The sequence below is a fragment of the Pipistrellus kuhlii genome, unplaced genomic scaffold (genome assembly GCF_014108245.1).
Source record: "Pipistrellus kuhlii isolate mPipKuh1 unplaced genomic scaffold, mPipKuh1.p scaffold_m20_p_28, whole genome shotgun sequence".
Taxonomy (NCBI): Eukaryota; Metazoa; Chordata; class Mammalia; order Chiroptera; family Vespertilionidae; genus Pipistrellus; species Pipistrellus kuhlii.
In genome coordinates this window covers 4753705-4771184 of record NW_023425527.1, presented here as the reverse complement: position 1 = coordinate 4771184, position 17480 = coordinate 4753705, and the positions used below count along the sequence as shown (strand labels likewise).

Below are 17480 nucleotides of genomic sequence, written 5' to 3'. Positions count from 1 at the left end.
CTAAAACATATAGGGGATTAACATGCAAACATACAAAGGCCTGACCTTCGTGGCTCAGTGGTTGAGTACCAGGGTGTCACAGTTGATTCCTGGTGAGGGCACATGCCCAGGTTGGGGGCTCGATCCCCAGTAAGGGGCATGCAAGGGTCATCTTTCTTTCAGCATTGCCATTGTCTCTTTGTGGTTGCAAGAGGGCCACTGCAGCTTCTGGGAGTTTCCCCTCACACAACTGCACAGGAAAGCAGTTGTTCCGTATGCATCTCTGGTATTGTGGAGAAATTCCTTTCTGCTAGGTCCTGTCAGGTCTCCATGATCAGGACTGGGTCACACACCCAGGTCCCAGCTGTGAGAGTGGCCGGAAAAGCAAGTTGTGAGCATATTCAGCCTCCATCGTGGGAGACAGCCTGGGCAACAGGAAGGAGGGTTGGAGAAGTGCAGTTGCTGAAATAACAGAGAACATTGCCATATCTGCCCTCCAGTTCTCCTCTTTCTCCTGTCACTGCTATCAGACTGATGTTAGCACTTCTTGCTCTACCTTCCATGGCTTTCATACTTCCATTTTCTTTTCTTTTCTCACTGCATCTGAGAGAATCTCTCCAGCCAGTCTTTCCAGTGCACTATTCACTCTTCAGTGTATCCATTCTGCCACTCGACCCATCTACTGAGTGTTTTACTTCAAACACTAGAGGCCCAGCCCACGATTAAGTCATGACGTGTAGGGTCCTCTAGACCTAGCCTGCCATCAGGGCCATGTTCACCGCCCCGTGATGCCTCACATACTCTGTGGGTGCTGCCAGCACCCTGCGACACTCCGCCGATACTGCCAGTGTCTTAGGGTGGGAGGTTGGGAGGAGGGCCTGAGAGGTCCTCCATGCACATCCTGGTGACTGGTTGTTTGGTTGTTACAGGGTTAAGGCCTCTGGCCTTTTATAATACAGATTATGTTTTAGATTATCAAGTTCTCCAATTTAATTCATCTTTACCAGTATAATACCTGTTCTTGCTTCATGGATGCAAAGCCTTGCATGCATCTCTCCGATTATATTAATAATGCTTATTCTAAGGGTTTGTTTCAATTCCATTAGCTATGTTCCCTCAAGTAAAGTTCTTCTGTTTGTTTATTTATTTTACTTTATTTCAAGGTGCTACTCAAGTATCTGGGAATTCTTTGCCATGAGCCTTTTTTTTTCTTTCTTCTCAGATCCCTACTAAACTGAAATTTTCTCAACTTGGGCGGGGGGGGGGGGGTGTAGTTGAGGGATGGATGGATGCAGATTGGATTGCTGGAGCTTTAAGCACTCCTCCTGTCTCCCAGTATTGAGCCACTGGAGACACTGCTCTAGTTCTGAGATACTTGCTCCTGCCAAGAGATAGAGGTTGCACTTATATGACCTCCAGAAAGGAGGATGGAGTGGGATGCAGGATAGGCTGGAGGCTGCCACTGTACTGCCCAGCTCCCACAGCGAGGCTTCCCCCGGCTCCCAGCTTCCCCCGCCCACCTCCCACAGGAGAATGCAACTCCTGCCTCGTGTGGGAGTAGCATAGATGGATTCCCACAGGCACATGGACTGTCACCATCCTCTTTATTATTGCCTAAGGCTGGGGCCTTTGGAGGAAAATGGGCTGTGACTGATCATGGTTACAGGGTTTCTGTTTTGCAATGATGAAAATAATCTAAAACTGATTGTGGTGATGGTTGTCCAACTCTGTAAATGTACTACAAATTATTGAACTTGACACTGTGGGTGAATTGTATGATATGTAAATTATCTATATAAAATCCCAAGTGACCAAATGACCAGTTGACCCATTGCTATGATGCTCACTGACCACCAGGGGACAGATCTCAATGAAGGAGCTGCCCCCTGGTGGTCAGTGCGTTCCCACAGCCAACCTCCTGTGGCCCCTTCTCGCCCGCTGGCTGGCCTCAATCGGCCCTGAATGGCACTGGATAAGATGGCCCTGATCAACCCTGATCACTGGCCAGGCTGAGGGACCCCACCCATGCACAAATTTGTGCACCAGGCCTCCAGTAATTCCATAAAACTGGTTGGGGTTTTTTGTTTATTTTTTTTAAATATACTTTTATTGACTTTTTACAGAGAGGAAGAGAGAGGGATAGAGAGAAATACCGATGAGAGAGAATCATCGATCAGCTGCCTTGTGCCCGCAACCAAGGTACATGCCCTTGACTGGAATCGAACCTGGGACCTTTCAGTCCACAGGCTGATGCTCCATCCACTGAGCCAAACCAGTTTCACCTGTTTTTGTTTTTTAAAGGAGGAGCTGGTGGCTTACACATTTGCTTCTTTGTGAGGAGTATCTCTCATCAGGCTTTCCCTGGGGTTCCTGAATTTATACTAGGAAGGCTTGTTTGGAAAACCATCCCATGCAAGAACGGGGGCATTTTTTAGCATCTCACCCTTTATAAATGGCTTTACAATGTCCACAGTTTGCTCCATTTGTTCTTCCTCCACTTTGGAGAAGTCAGATGATTGAAAATTAGGAACCACAAGTAAGAATAGGGCTTTAGGTGCTCTTGTGGTTGCTAGAGGCCAGCAGTGAAGCAGCTCGGTTCTGCCCATCCCCGGAAGGGCTCCTCAGCACAGGGAGCTTACCTAGTAGCTGAGAGTGACATGGTCACATATATATTACTTCACATGACCCTTGAAACAACCTTTAACAGCAGGTACTAGAGACCTGTGTTTTACAGTCGGGGAAACTGAGCCTAGCTTAGAGAAGCTAATGAACTCACCAAGAACCCACAATTAGGAAGTTGTGGAGTCACTATAGGGAATTAGAACAAGATCAAAGAGAGTGAAAAGACCTAAACTTACCTCCAAGAGAGCAATTCCAACAGACAAAGCCAGTCACTCAGAGGCCACCATTCAATGCCCATGTTCTTGGCAGCCAGATGCCGTACGCAGGCATTCGGTAGCTTTACTTTTTCTGGAAGTTACCATTTCTCTCTCTCTCTCTCTCTTTTTTTCAGAGACATTTTTTCCCCTTGACCTTTTTATTAACTGTATTCATCAGAAGAACATTCCACTGTCCTTTTTTGAAGATTCTTCTCAAATCATTTTCCCAATCTTCACCTTAGGGTCTGGCACAACCTAATAAATTGCAAGGACCTCTTACTTAGCCTGCCTTTCCTTCTTGGGACCTGACATTTATTCAGAATTACCAGCATATCTTTAGATCCGTGATGTCTAGTCAGGATATTATGTATTTTAGAAAGGGTCAGTCCAACCCATATTTCTTTCTTTTTTATTATATATCTATCTTTCTATCTCCTCACTTGAGGATATTTTTCTTCACTGATCCTTATAGAGAGAGTAGAATGGAGGAAAGGGAGAGAAACCTTGATGCAAGACATACGGATTGGTTTCCTCCCACACATGCCCAGCTGGGGCTGGGGATCCAACCTGCAACCGAGGTAGGCACTCCTGACCTGGAATCAAATCTGAGACCCTTCGGTTGGCAGGCTGACAGTCTAATCCACATGTGTCAAACACAAGGCCCGCGGGCCAAATCCGTCCCGCCAGGCCTTGCAATGTGGCCCGCACCGCGCTGTCATCACTGCATTCCGCTGCGTTTCCATCACAATGACAGTTTATGACTGTTCAGTAAACCATTCGGCCCGCGATTTAGGCTGGATTTTAGATTTTGGCCCCTTCTCTGATTGAGTTCGACACCCCTAGTCTAATCACTGAGCCAAACTGGCCAGAGCCCCACATATATTTTAAGGAATTACAGGAAGTGTACTTTTGTTTTTACAGATTAGATGTTACTACTCTAGTCAGTCTTAGCCTTTTTTAGTAACTCCAATACACTAATATACACAAAGTTGTAAGGGTTTGCTCTGCACGATGCTTCTGATCAGCCTGTATTTTACCACAGTCTTTGCTACAGTAACAAAACCTATAATAGAGACCCCTCCCCAGATAAAATCAGAACTTGAGTCCAGTTCTTCTGACGTCTAGTCCAACCTCACTTTGCATTAATCCACACTACATCTTTTTTTAAAAAATGTTTTTATTGATTTGAGAGAGGGGGAAAGGGAGAGGGAGAGAAACATCAATGAGAAAGAGAAGCATCAATCAGCTGCCTACTGCACGCCCTCTACCAGGCATCAAGCTGAAACCTGGATGTGCCCTGACTGGGAAAGAAATGAGTGACCTCTCAGTGTACGGGATGACAGTCAACCAATTAAGCCACACTGACCAGGGCCACAATACATCTTATATAGATGGTTGTGACATATTGTGTGTAAAATCTTGATAGAGCTACGCTGTTATAAGACAAGCAGTTCTCATTAAGTTAGGTAAACCACAAGCTACATTTTTATTTATTTTACTAGAGGCCCAATGCACAAAATTCTTGCAAGAGTAGGCCTTCCTGCCAAAACCGGTTTGGCTTAGTGGATAGAGCGTCGGCCTGCGGACTGAAGGGTTCCAGGTTCGAATCCGGTCAAGGGCATGTATGTACCTTGGTTGCAGGCACATCCCCATTGGGGTGTGTGCAAGAGGCAGCTGATCGATGTTTCTCTCTCATTGATGTTTCTAACTATCGCTCTTCCTCTCTGTAAAAAAAATCAATAAAATTTTTTTAAAAAAATTTGTGCATAGAAGGGGTTTCTCAGGGTGGCCTGTGGGTATTGGGCTGAAACCTGCAGTCCAACACTGCCTGCCACTCCTACTCATCCCAGCCCCACTGCATTTGCCATGGGCCTGTGCCCAGTAAGTCCTGATGGGGAAAGGCTCGAACAGACACAGCGGAGCTTGACAGCCATGAGCTCTGCATCTGGCACCCATCTCCAGGGGGATGGAGGAGGGACCAGGACATGATAGGCCCTCCAGGAGGGTGGTGGGGCGCCTTTACCAACCCGGGATCCAGATCAGTCCCATTTTAAGTTCATGCCAGTTATCAGGAGCCACTTTTATATAATTTCTTCCTTGTGAAGCATCTAGGGAGGGGAAGTGGCTGCAGTCCCCAAGGCCAGCCCCGCTGGCGGCGCCAGTCCATTGGTGCCTACCCTGTCCTCTGGAGATTGGACATTCAGGACTACTGAGGGAGGGAGTGGCTGCCATCAGGCTAGTGGGCCACCAGGTTGTCAGTTCTGTCAGCTGAGCGGCACTCCCACTGTGGGAACTCACCGATCACTAGGGGTCAGCTCTTGCATTGAGTGTCTGCCCCCTGGTGGTCAGTGCACATCATAGCGACCAGTCAACTGGTCATTTGGTTGCCTCGGCTTTTATATACATAGATTCTTTTTAATATATTTTTATTGATTTCAGAGAGCAAAGGAGAAGATAGAAACATCAATGATGAGAATCATTGAAAGCAGCCTCTTGCAGGCCCTCTACTGGGATCAAGTCCACAACCCAGGCATGTGCCCTTGATTGAAATCAAACTCAGGACCTTTTAGTCCACTAGCCAATGCTCTATTCATTGAGCCAAAACAGCTAAGGCAACAGCTACATTTTTAGAATGTCTTCTCTTCTCACATGCCTAATTCAGATATCTGCCTTAATGTGTGTGGGTGTTTTTTTGTTTGTTTGTTTTGTTTTTTAATTTCAGAGAGGAAGGGAGAGGGAGAGAGATAGAAACATCAATGATGAGAGAATCACTGGGGATCAAGCTTGCAATCCAGGCATGTGCCGTGACCTAGAATTGAATCGTGACCTCCTAATTCCTAGGTCAATGCTCAACCACTGAGGTACGTTGGCCAGGCATATCTGCCCAAATATTTTTAAAAAATGTTTTATTGATTTTTTACAGAGAGGAAGGGAGAGGGATAGAAAGTTAGGAACATCAATGAGAAAGAAACATCGATCAGCTGCCTCCTGCACACCCCCCACCAGGGATGTGCCCGCAACCAAGGTACATGCCCTTGACCAAAATCAAATCTGGGACCCTTCAGTCCGCAGGCTGATGCAATATCCACTGAACTAAACCAGTTTCGGGCATACCTGTACAAATTTTGAACAAGAGTTTTGTGTTATCAGAATGAATTTTCCAAGTAGAAATTGTTTCTAGTAGAAATGCATTTCCACTAAACAGGAGTGGGCAAAAGTAAGTTTACAGTTGTTATATAAATAACATGATAATAAATACAAGAATAAACACATTAATAAAAATAATACAAGAATAAACTGTTGCCAAACCCTGTTTGGCTCAATGGATAGAGCATCAACCTGTGGACTGAAGGGTCCCAGGCTCGATTCCGGTCAAGGGCATGTACGTTGGTTGTGGGCACATCCCCAGTAAGGAGTGGGCAGGAGACAGCTGAATTGATGTTTCTCTCTCATTGATGTTTCTAACTCTATATCCCTCTCCTTTACTCTCTGTAAAAGTCAATATATTTTAAATAATAATAAACTGTTTTGAGTACTCACAACTGTAAACCTACTTTGTCTACCTCTGTATAATGTATATCATAAATGTATTTATAACCTGAGTGACTGACAGCTTTTCCTGATAATACATAGTTTCTCTTTTGCTCATCAGTTTCATCAGATTAAAAGACAGAGACCTTAGCCCTGACCCGTTTGGCTCAGTGGATGAAGCGTGGCTGAGGGGTCCCGGGTTCAATTCCGGCCAAGGGCATGTACATTGGTTATGGAGGCAATCAGGCCTGCAGGGGAGCACAGTTAGTGGTGACTGGGTCAGCAGAGGAGGGTAGTTGGGGGTGACCAGGCCTCAGGGGAGGACAGCTGGGGGGCAGAGACCCAGACCTGCAGGGGAAGGCAGTTGGGGAGATCCAGGCCTTCAGGGGAGGGCCATTGGGGGGGGGGGGGAGATGACACATGGCCTGCAGGGTGGTTAGGGAGGACCAGGCCAGCAGGGGAGGGCAATTGGAGGGGGGAGACTAGGCCGGCAGGGGAGGGCAGTTAGGGGTGACTGGGCCGGCAGGGGAGGGCAGTTGGGGGGCAACTAGGTTGGCAGGGGAGCAGTTAGGTGTCAATCAGGCTGGCAGGCGAAGTGGTTAGAGGCAATCAGGCAGGCAGGCAGTAGGCAAGTGGTTGGGAGCCAGCAATCCTGGATTGTGAGAGGGATCCCAGATTGAAGAGGGTGCAGGCTGGGCTGCGAGACACATCCCCACATGCATGAATTTTGTGCACTGGGCCTCTTATATACTTTTTATTGGATTTCAGAGAAGAATGGAGAGAGAAAGAAACATAAATAATGAGAATCATTGATCAGCTGCCTGACCAGGAATTGAACTGTGTCCTCCTGGTTCATAGGTCAACACTCAAATCAACCACTGAGTCACACCGGCTGGGCAGAACTACTGCTTTTAAAATGTGATCCCCATTAGATTTTCTAAAGCAATATGCAATACTTAAATAGAAACTCACTTTTTAGAAAAGGAACTGTATAAACTTTACATACATTTCTAGGGACCAGTAAGATTATGTGCTTAGTAATTAGGAAATACTGGTTAAATTCTTTGCTTTTTTGTCTCACCACTACTTGCTGACTGAAAAACATAACTGAGATAATTGCTTTCTCAATTTCCTGGCAGTTATCACAGCCTTTTTTGGTTTACAGATAACAGAGGTTAACATACTATAACAAACATTTATTGCCCACTATGTGCCAGGCACTTTATTTTTTTATTTAAAAAAATATATATTTTATTGATTTTACACAGAGGAACTGAGAGGGATAGAGAGTTAGAAACATCGACAAGAGAAACATTGACCAGCTGCTTCTTGCACACCCCCCACTGGGGATGTGCCCGCAACCAAGGTACATGCCCTTGACCGGAATCGAACCCGGGACCTCTCAGTCCGCAGGCCGACGCTCTATCCACTGAGCCAAACCGGTTTTGGCTGTGCCAAACACTTTAAACCAGAGGTAGAATAACCTCTTTCAACACCAGAATAAACTTAGACACCTATTACTATTTCCAAGATAAGCCCTCTCCCACCCAAACATGTGCATTATGTTCTGAAGTTTTACCATTGCAATCCCACTCCTTCCAGAAACTGATATACTGATGGTGAAGACTAATTCTTGTTTTTTCTAACCTACCATTGTGATTGGATCACAGAAGCCAATTACTGGTTCACCTGCATCAGTCTGTTCACCTGACATCATGCTAAACCACACTGACAGATCATTTGCTTCTCTTATCAGCAAACCTCTCTCTCTCTGGTACTATCTGTGTTTTCTAGTATTGACAGCCACTAGAGAAAATTCCCACTAACACCAGCTTCCATCCAAGAAGTCCCTCACTGGCAACCCACAGGAGAATCGGCCTGCAGATACATTTGGCTCATAGTTTTGTGTTAATACTGTTTTTATTGATTTGTAGAGGAAGAGGAAGAGGAAGGAAGAGGGAGAGATAGAAACATCAATTGGCTGCCTCTTGCCTCCTACTGAGGATGAAGCCCCCAAGGCAGGCATGTGCCCTGACTGGGAACTGACAGGGTGACCTCCTGGTTCATGAGTTGACTCTCAACCACTGAGCCTCTGAGCCAGGTGAGTATGTCTTTTTAAAACAGAACTACCTTTTTACCAAATATGAAAAAAATGTCTAACTTCTCTAGAAAAATGAGATCTAGCAACCGTGAGCAAACATACACAGGGTCACGAGTTCACACTCTCCTTTGGCTTGTCTCACTCATTTCCATTATTTATTGAGTTCTTGGAGGTTTTTTAGTTTGCAATCCCTACTTTAGCCCACCTCCATTCTAAAATAGAGCTCATCTTTCACCATGTAGAAAACAGGAGCTTTTTATTCTGGCAGACATCCCATAGGAAAAGTTACTTCTCAAAAATCCTTCTCTTCCTGGAAAAACAAATTCTATTGTTTTTCGTAACAGTTCTGTCCACGAGACCTTTGCTGTCCAGAAGGGTTATTCTTTAGCCAATCAGTACCTTCTAAAGATCTTGCTCAAAAGAACAGCATGATTGAGTCAGATTTAAATTGCATAATGTTCAGCTGAAACTGGTTTGGCTCAGTGGATAGTGTCAGCCTGCGGACTGAAGGGTCCCGGGTTCGATTCCAGTCAAGGACATGTACTTTGGTTGCGGGCACATCCCCAGTAGGGAGTGTGCAGGAGGCAGCTGATCGATGATTCTCTCTCATAGATGTTTCTAACTCTCTATCCCTCTCCTTTCCTCTGTAAAAAAATCAATAAAAAATATTTTTAAAAACATCCCTTTAAAAAAATTAAAAAATTGCATAATGTTCAAATAAAAGCACCTCTATCTAGACCTTTAGTCTGTTATGATGAAATGAGTAAGCCCACAAATGCATGTTATTAGTTGAATTCAATAATTAAGTGCCTCTTTCTGAGTGCCATGCAGCATGCTAGGTTTTAGGAATGTAGTCTAGAAGACACAATCCTGCCTTCAATGAAGCTGCAGCCAAGTAAATAGGCAACATTAACAGCTAAGTAGCTGGTGCAATGAAAGCACATATGCATATCATTATGAAGGCTCACGGATGCATAAAAGGAAATAACCTCTAAACCAAATTTAAGTGTTTGGAGGCAACCAAGTCAGAGAGATAAGGAGATATGGTGTTCATGAAGAGATGACAGTTTGAGCCGAGTATCCCTTTCCACCTCTGCAGTCAGTTGGACATCCGAGGGCTCCCAGACTGCTAAAGGGTGCAGGCTGGGCTGAAGAGACCCTCCCTCCCACTAGTGCACAAATGTCATGCACTGGGCCTCTAGTGTAATTATAAATGGTTTGTTTTGGGTAATGAGTAACTCACTGACCATCTCAAGCTGTTACAAATAAACTGCAATGAAAAATAGCAGTCACTTCAGACTATTAGAAACTGTAACTTTGTGGAGAACCAATTATCAGGAAGGTTCTATGAAGAATACAGGTAGAGACCTACCCTGTTCTATCTACTGATAGAACACTGGCCAGACTGAAGGTTCCTGGGCTTGATTCTAGCCAAGGGCACATACCACAGTGGCAAGCTCTATCCCTAGCTCTGGTCAAGGTGCTTTTTGAGGCAACCAATCTATGTCTGTCTCTTCCTCTTCCTTTCTCTCTCTAAAAATAAATGGGAAAATATCCTTAAGTGAGGACTGACCTCCCTCCCCAAAAAAAGGTAAAAATAGGATTCAGTAAAATGAACACTTGTGTGCATTATCAATTTAGGGAAAGGAACATCTTACAACTGGGAGAAAATGGCAAAAATATTATTTACAGGAAGGTCACCAAGGAAAAAAAGGGTCAGAGGTATACTGGAATTTCCATAACATCTTAATGTAGCTTAGATGAATATAAAGAATTTATTGTAGTATTAATTTGACCAAGTCAGGGCCAATTATGGTTCTTGAATCCTACCATTCCACATCACCATGCCAAAAGTGATGAGAAAATGGTGACAGCCTCAGGTGATTTGCAGATTGTGGATGCTTCTGGAAATGGAGCACAAAGCCACAGCTCTAGTAATGCTATTTTATGCTAAAAACTAAAGGCACTCCAATTCCTACAGAAAAGGAGTATTGCTAATGTATACAGACCTTTATGTTAGCCTCAAATCACCCTATCCTATTCTCTGCAACTTTCATTTACACATGATGTAATACGCATATTGACCATAATTCCCAACACAAGATGGGACCAGATAAGGGCAGTTGTGGGGGACCAGGCAGGCAAGGGAACAGTTAGGCACTGATCAGGCTGGTAGCGGAGTGGTTAGGAGGCGATCAGGCAGGTGATCAGTTGGGAACCAGCAGTCCTGGATTGTGAGAGGGGTACCAGATTACAGAGGGTGTGGCTGGGCTGAGGGACACCCCCGCCCCCCCCCCCCTGCCAATTTATCCCAAGCCTAACAATGCCTCAAAACCTAGTTCAAAGCCCAACAAACAGCCCTTAGAGCAACTCAAAAAAACTTTAGTACCCTTTGTTTCAGTTTAATTATATGGTGCCATAAACTGAGGAACATCTTTTCTCCCCAAAGGCACAAGTAGACTAAAATTCAATATAAGTAAAACACTATTTTTCTTTTATACTACCTCCCAAATGCACTACATCAAAATGACAAAAGGAACTATTATTTGTTATAAGTTTTTATTAAAAAAAAAAGCCCACAAAATGCAATCGCCAGTTTGAATGTTAATTTTAAGCTAATAAGTCAACCTTTATATATATATATCAGTGATTTCATTTTCTTACATTAAAAATTATGCCACCATATCCTACCACTCCCACCAAAAACAAACAAAAAAACCCCACAAAAAAACCCCACAAAAAAACCCCGTAACGTTTTTGTTTAGCTAGACCACTTAATCACATACATGATCTAGCCATTCACCATCTTCCCTTTTGTTCAGGTCCCCCTTACCATCATGTCTCTTGTATGATTTGCTCTTCATTTCCCTCCATGCCAGTACAATACTGGCATGAAGCCTGGAGACTAAACTGAGGGAAGGGCCCTCCTTCCTACAATCCATTGGGATCTTGTGGCACTTCAAAAATTAATGGAATACTACCTTGGAAAGAAATGAGCATACTACTCAGAAATAAGTCACCTTCCTTGGTTGAAGCAATTACATTTAACTTCCATATACCATCCTTTTTGCCCTCAAGGAAAATTGGTTTTGGGGAGGAAGGAAGACAAAGAGATAGAGAGAACTGATATGAAATACATGGACTGGTTGCCTCCTAGATGCCCCCTGGCTGGGAATCAAACCCACGACCTCTGTGCAAGGGATGACGCTCCAGTCAACTTAGCCACACTGGCGAGGGCGTTCTTCTTTCTTTGCACACAGGTTTATTGTTCCACTTCATGGATTCATTGGTTGATTCCTGTATGTACCCTGACCCAGGAATGAACCTGCAACCTTGGCAGTTAACAATATTTTACTGCAATATATCGATTCCTACAAATATTCCACAAAGAGCACAAATAACCCTCCCCCCCCAGTTTTTATAATCAGCTGCCTATTTTTCATTTTTAATTGGAGCTAGAAAACAAATGTTTGTAAATTCAAAGTTGTCATTGGGTTTAAAAATAGGGACATCTGAATAATAGTTCTTGAAGATAACCTTGAAAAAAAGCTTTAAATATAAAATTAGTATTTTAAAGCACCATACAAAAGAAAAAAAATAACCAAACCAGACAAGGAGTAAGGTACATTCCAATTTAATCATTGTGAACACTAGTTTATAAAACTGCTGGCAAGACAGACAGACATTAGGTCGCAAAGGAGATCCAAGAATTCTTGTTCATGTCTACATATTATCTTAAAACTATGGAAATTTGGCTACTTTTTTTCATCACTATCACATGCATTTAAAGTTAAATACTTACCAAATTTTCAATGTCTGCTTATCCTTGCTAGGAAAGGACAGAGTTCCTTAGAAATTTACTTCAGTTTAAATCTTAAAGACATAAATTGAGGGTCCATACATTGTTTAGTACTTTATCTAGAAGAATGCATCACCATTATCACATACTCAGGTACCAATTTTCTGATTTTAGAAAACTATCATTGTTCATACTAAAAAGCATTAGGAGTTGATTTTTCATTATGAGTTTACAAAGATCAGCAGGAGATATAAATTAAAAACATCCTTAGTGTATATATATATATATATATATATATTTATGTGGCTCAAGTCTAGAGGGGAAGGTATTGAACGGGGTACAAATTAACGAAAAATATATAGAGGCTAATTTTCACTATTTACAGTCCCAGAAACCACTATTTCTAACTCAAGGTTAGCTATGTAAGAATGCACTGGAAATTTTGAAGTCGCAGTCAAAATTAATCAATTAGCCTCACTCAAAGAGAATTAACTAACCAACTTTACCATATTTCAGGCCTGCCTCCTTCAACCTTACCCTCCGCTTAATTGCTCACAAAACACTGGAACAACAGTTTCAAGAACAGACAGGAATTCTGGTATTTAAATTTTATATCTATACAAAGTGAGAACCAAAAGAAATTTTGGTTGTCAACTAAAAAGAAAATCTTAAGCTTAAAATCGTAAATGCTAGATAGTTTTGAATAAAACCCCCTTTTTCCATCTCACCAAAAGGAAATAATTTGTATAAAAAGTTTTTCTAGTTAGTCTGTTAAGTGAAAGTCAGAAGAAAAAAAAACCCCGAACCTATATTACTACAGAAATATCAAGAGGTAAAATAATCACCTTAACATTCTCAATTCAGATAATATCTAGAGTGCAGTCCTAGCCGGTTTGGCTCAGTGGATAGAGCATTGACCTGTGGACTGAATGGTCAGGGGTTTGATTCTGGTCAAGGGCACAGCCCGAGTTGCAGGCTCTAATCCCTAATGTGGGGCATGCAAGAGGCAGCCAATCAATGACTCAACACTGATGTTTCTATCTCTCCCTCTCCCTTCTTCTCTCAAATCAGTAACAAAATATATTTTAAACAATAATAAAGAGTGCAGAAATTTAGATTGCCCACTCTTTGAAGTTTCCACTTTCTGTTAAATTTAAAAGAAAAGCTGTGATATACAAAAGTATAAAATAGTACTCACCAGAATGGCAGCTTTAAAGAGATGGTTTTAAGGAAAACCATTTCCACTGCATCTACACCATTTCTTATACAGTTTAAACTGTGAAAGGCAATAAAACTTAAGCCCTTAGGTAATTTTATATTAAAAACCAAGTGGATACATTATGAAATATATCTTTGAGACTTTAAAAAAAATTTAACTGAACATTGATCATCATCCCACTTGCTTTTATGGGTGGACTGTCTCAATCAAATTAGACAACATTACATTTAGGTGTAAAAGAGGAAGCCATGAATCCATTATTGCTACAAACTGGAAGGATGGTTCAGGCTTTTATAAACTAAGTTGCATGCCTTATTCTTCACCCTGGTATTTTAAATTTTTATCAACATAAGAGTATAGTATTTAAAGTTAAAGGATATTTCTCATGTTTGGTTCAAGATAACAATAAACTATGGTAGACCAATGAAAACAATAATAAAAACTTGAACATCTTTTATAATCCATTACATCTCTGCTCCTCAAAAGAAATACATGGAGAATCCATCTAGATTTCTTGGTTGGTAGTCAGCTTTCATTTGAATATTTAAAGATAAGTTTTGTTATTTTTGGTTCAAAATAAACCCATCATTGGTGGTGCACCAACAGAATAGGTTCTAGTTTACAAAAAATGAACAAAATTATTTACAGCAAATTACTAAAACTTTTTACAAGCTAAGAAACCCCACTTATCATTGCTAAAGGTGAGGAAACTTTATGGGTTGATTCATTCTGTAAAAAGTTGAAAGGTAAAGAAAATACCACCACAGAAGTGACTTAAGTAAAAGACCTTGGATCCAAAGCCCTGCACTCCACAGGACATACCAAAATGAGCATAGAAACTTTCACTGTCTTTTCCTTTTATGTACAATATGTCTATTTAGGTTTAACCACAACCAAATAATAAAGGAGTAGTATTACCCTTTATTACAACGGAGATTAGCAAACCTGAAGCTAATAATTTGCCCAAGTACTGCTTTTTGAAAGTGTCCAATGGATCTATTATTAGTCATACTCACATTTAAGCAACTGCAGCTTTCTTCCTTGTGTGGGTTATGTGGATATGTTTGAAAAAAAATAGGAACATCAGGTACTTACAGATTAAACTAACCTGTACTGGCAGGGCTGTGGGGTTTTTCTTCTCTACCAGTAAGTAGCAAATGCTGAAATTCTGCTGCTAGTTAACAAAAACACAAATTGTATTAAACTGAGGAGTTCAATCCATACTTTAAAAGTCAATGTGCATTAAATTTCCTCAGACCCTGACATTATACATTAAAAAAAAAATTTCCCTGCATCTTACAAAAATTACCTTACATTGGCTACTAAATGTAGTGACCTTAATGGAATGAATTAATAACACTATATCTCTTGGACACAGCTCAATTTTAATAAAACATAATGTGTATTATGTGAAAATTTTTCTTATTCTAAAAGGGGGAGGGGAGAGTCCTATATCCAGGGTGGGGAAAAAAATCTCTTAAATGTTTTAATGTATATGTAGAGAGACACCCCACAGAGGCAATTTAATAGTTACTAATACTAATTCAATTTTTCAAAAAATTGATTTCACTTTCTTATGTTAAAGATTTAAAAAATATGGGCTGGAAAGTAAATTCTATTGCTTCTCCTAGAAGTACACAGAAATAATAGCTAAAAGGGAGGATTTGCTCACTACACGCCCCTTTATGTTTTTAATTCAAACTTACAGAACTTTAATAACTCTTCTGTTGGATCACTTGGGTAGTTAGCAGTGTTGTTTTATGAGTAGAGACTGGAAAATAATGCTGCAAATCTTTTCTCTTTGACTATTTATAAATAAAATGTTGAGAATGAGCTACATTATAACATGATTTGATGAAAGTATTAATAATAAATGCAAAATAAGAGAAATGCTGTTCCTTCATTATATTTAAAGTCCTTAAGTCTAGCAAAACTATACAATGGTCTCTCTCCCAAATAATCACTATTAGTCTATGTGTAGTACACTGGGGAGGACATATCTTCATTTTTATCAATGATGGGCATCAATGAATTTCATTGTCAGTTGCTAAAAATTAACCAAAGGTGAAAACATAGATTCTTTAAAATCCCAGACACATAAGAATGCCAAAGAGATTGGAGAATTCCAATAAAGGACTTCTCCTTTTTACAAACACAGCATTATACAAACCCTGACCAAATACACAGCATGCTATTGAAGCTGTGCCATATCACCACTTTACACATCATTACAGCACTTAGTATTAACCAATCATTACAAGTTTACTCATATGTATCTTCTATGTAGTTAATTTCATCAAAATAAAACATATACACAAACATACTCTCACAATATAGTTGGTGATCACATGCCTCCTAAAGAACCTAACATAAAAGTCTTAATTTATAATGTCCAATTTGCTTGAAATAGAAATAGTTCAAATTGGCTTCAAAGATCTCCTTCAGATCTCTAATTTCTGCTCAATATAACTCCTATTATCTTACTTATTGAAATATATTTTCCCCTGAGGATACATACTAATTGAATAGATCTAGAGATGGTTTAAAAATATGAAACTATTAGTTTTAAGCTATTATTTTCCCAGAGTTGGTAAAATGAGAAGCTTTTTCTTTTATCGCCAAATTATGCAAGCAAGAACGTATACAGCCCAGGGGAGAAAAACAATGTTAATAAAATACAATTATCTTTTGAGCCTTACTAAAGAAATTTTTTAAAAATTCTACTTTTAAAACTTATTTCCCAACAAAAATGTCAAGAATATGAAAACACTTGGAAAGGTTGAAGGTTAGGGAGGTTAAAGTCCTGCCTTTCCCTAGATCCTATGTATTATTTTTAAATAAATCCATAATAGGGGAAATCTAGAGCTAAGATATTAGTAGTTCTGAAAAGTCAGCATTACAAAATTGTGAATATTACCATGTTTACAACAGTATATACATCACTAAAGTACCTTCTTATTTTGCCAATAAATACCACACAGAAAACTTAAATAGTTTCTATGCTAGAAAAACAAAAGGTTATTTATTAAAATATGACAAAATACTAAGGGTTAAAAAAAAGCAGTATCTTTCACTAATATTCAAGCATGAGATAGCAAGCAGAAATATAATTGGGGAAATGTTTACTTACAAAAATCTGCTTTATAGTCAAGAGTTTTCGAACTGAACCCCTCCCTCATTTTAGAAGACTTTTCCATAGTTATAGTGAGATAAAACAGTTTTCATTTTGAAATTACAAACAGGTAAATACCACCTTTTAAAAAGACATGCCTATTTATACAAATTTTAGGGTACATGTTAAATTTTTTAGAATCTCCTAACCAATACAAGTATATATTTTATTTCAATGAAGAGGTTAACCTCAACATTTCCTTATATTTATCAAGTTTTCCCAGTGGCTGAAATAAACACTCGAAAGTTATGTAATTATTAAAATCGTATTTGAGTCACAGAACTATAGAGATATCAAAGAAACTGAATCTTAAATTAGATATTTTGTATCATCTTCAACAAATTATGCCACCCGTAAGAAAACCCCTCTTACCTCTGGTACAAGTAAGTAAGTAAAGCCTATTTGAATGATATTTATTTCAATGACCACTATTAGAAGCAGCAGCTTCGCTCTTAAAATATTTCAGTATATTGGGAAATGGTGATACAACAGAAAACAACTCCAAATATGGAGTCTTAAAATGTATAATTATTGAGTAGATTATAAAATATTTCAGTGGAATACTTCCAGGACAAAATTCTCCTATTCAAACATTTAAATATATTCTCCCATGATTCAGTTACAGAGAAAAGCATGAAAGTTAATTAACCAGGTGAAAACTTGGAATTCAATTAATGTATTTTTTTCTTTATGCTTCCAAGAATTAAAACCATATAGAAACACAATACCAGGTTTGTGAGAAATGTTGTACTATATGTTAATTGTTACTGTTCAGATGAAAATGCTATCTGGATAGAATG

The 17480-nt window shown here is 40.3% G+C and overlaps 1 long non-coding RNA gene across 1 annotated transcript; it reads right to left on the bottom strand.

Moving 5' to 3' along the window:
• Positions 1-10792: 10792 nt before the first annotated feature.
• On the bottom strand, positions 10793-13280 carry LOC118728061. The gene is made up of 2 exons (XR_004990771.2): positions 11244-13280; positions 10793-11177 (listed from the first exon to the last, which is right to left on the bottom strand). It is a non-coding gene; the product is annotated as an uncharacterized LOC118728061 (long non-coding RNA).
• Between the last annotated feature and the right edge of the window lie 4200 nt (positions 13281-17480).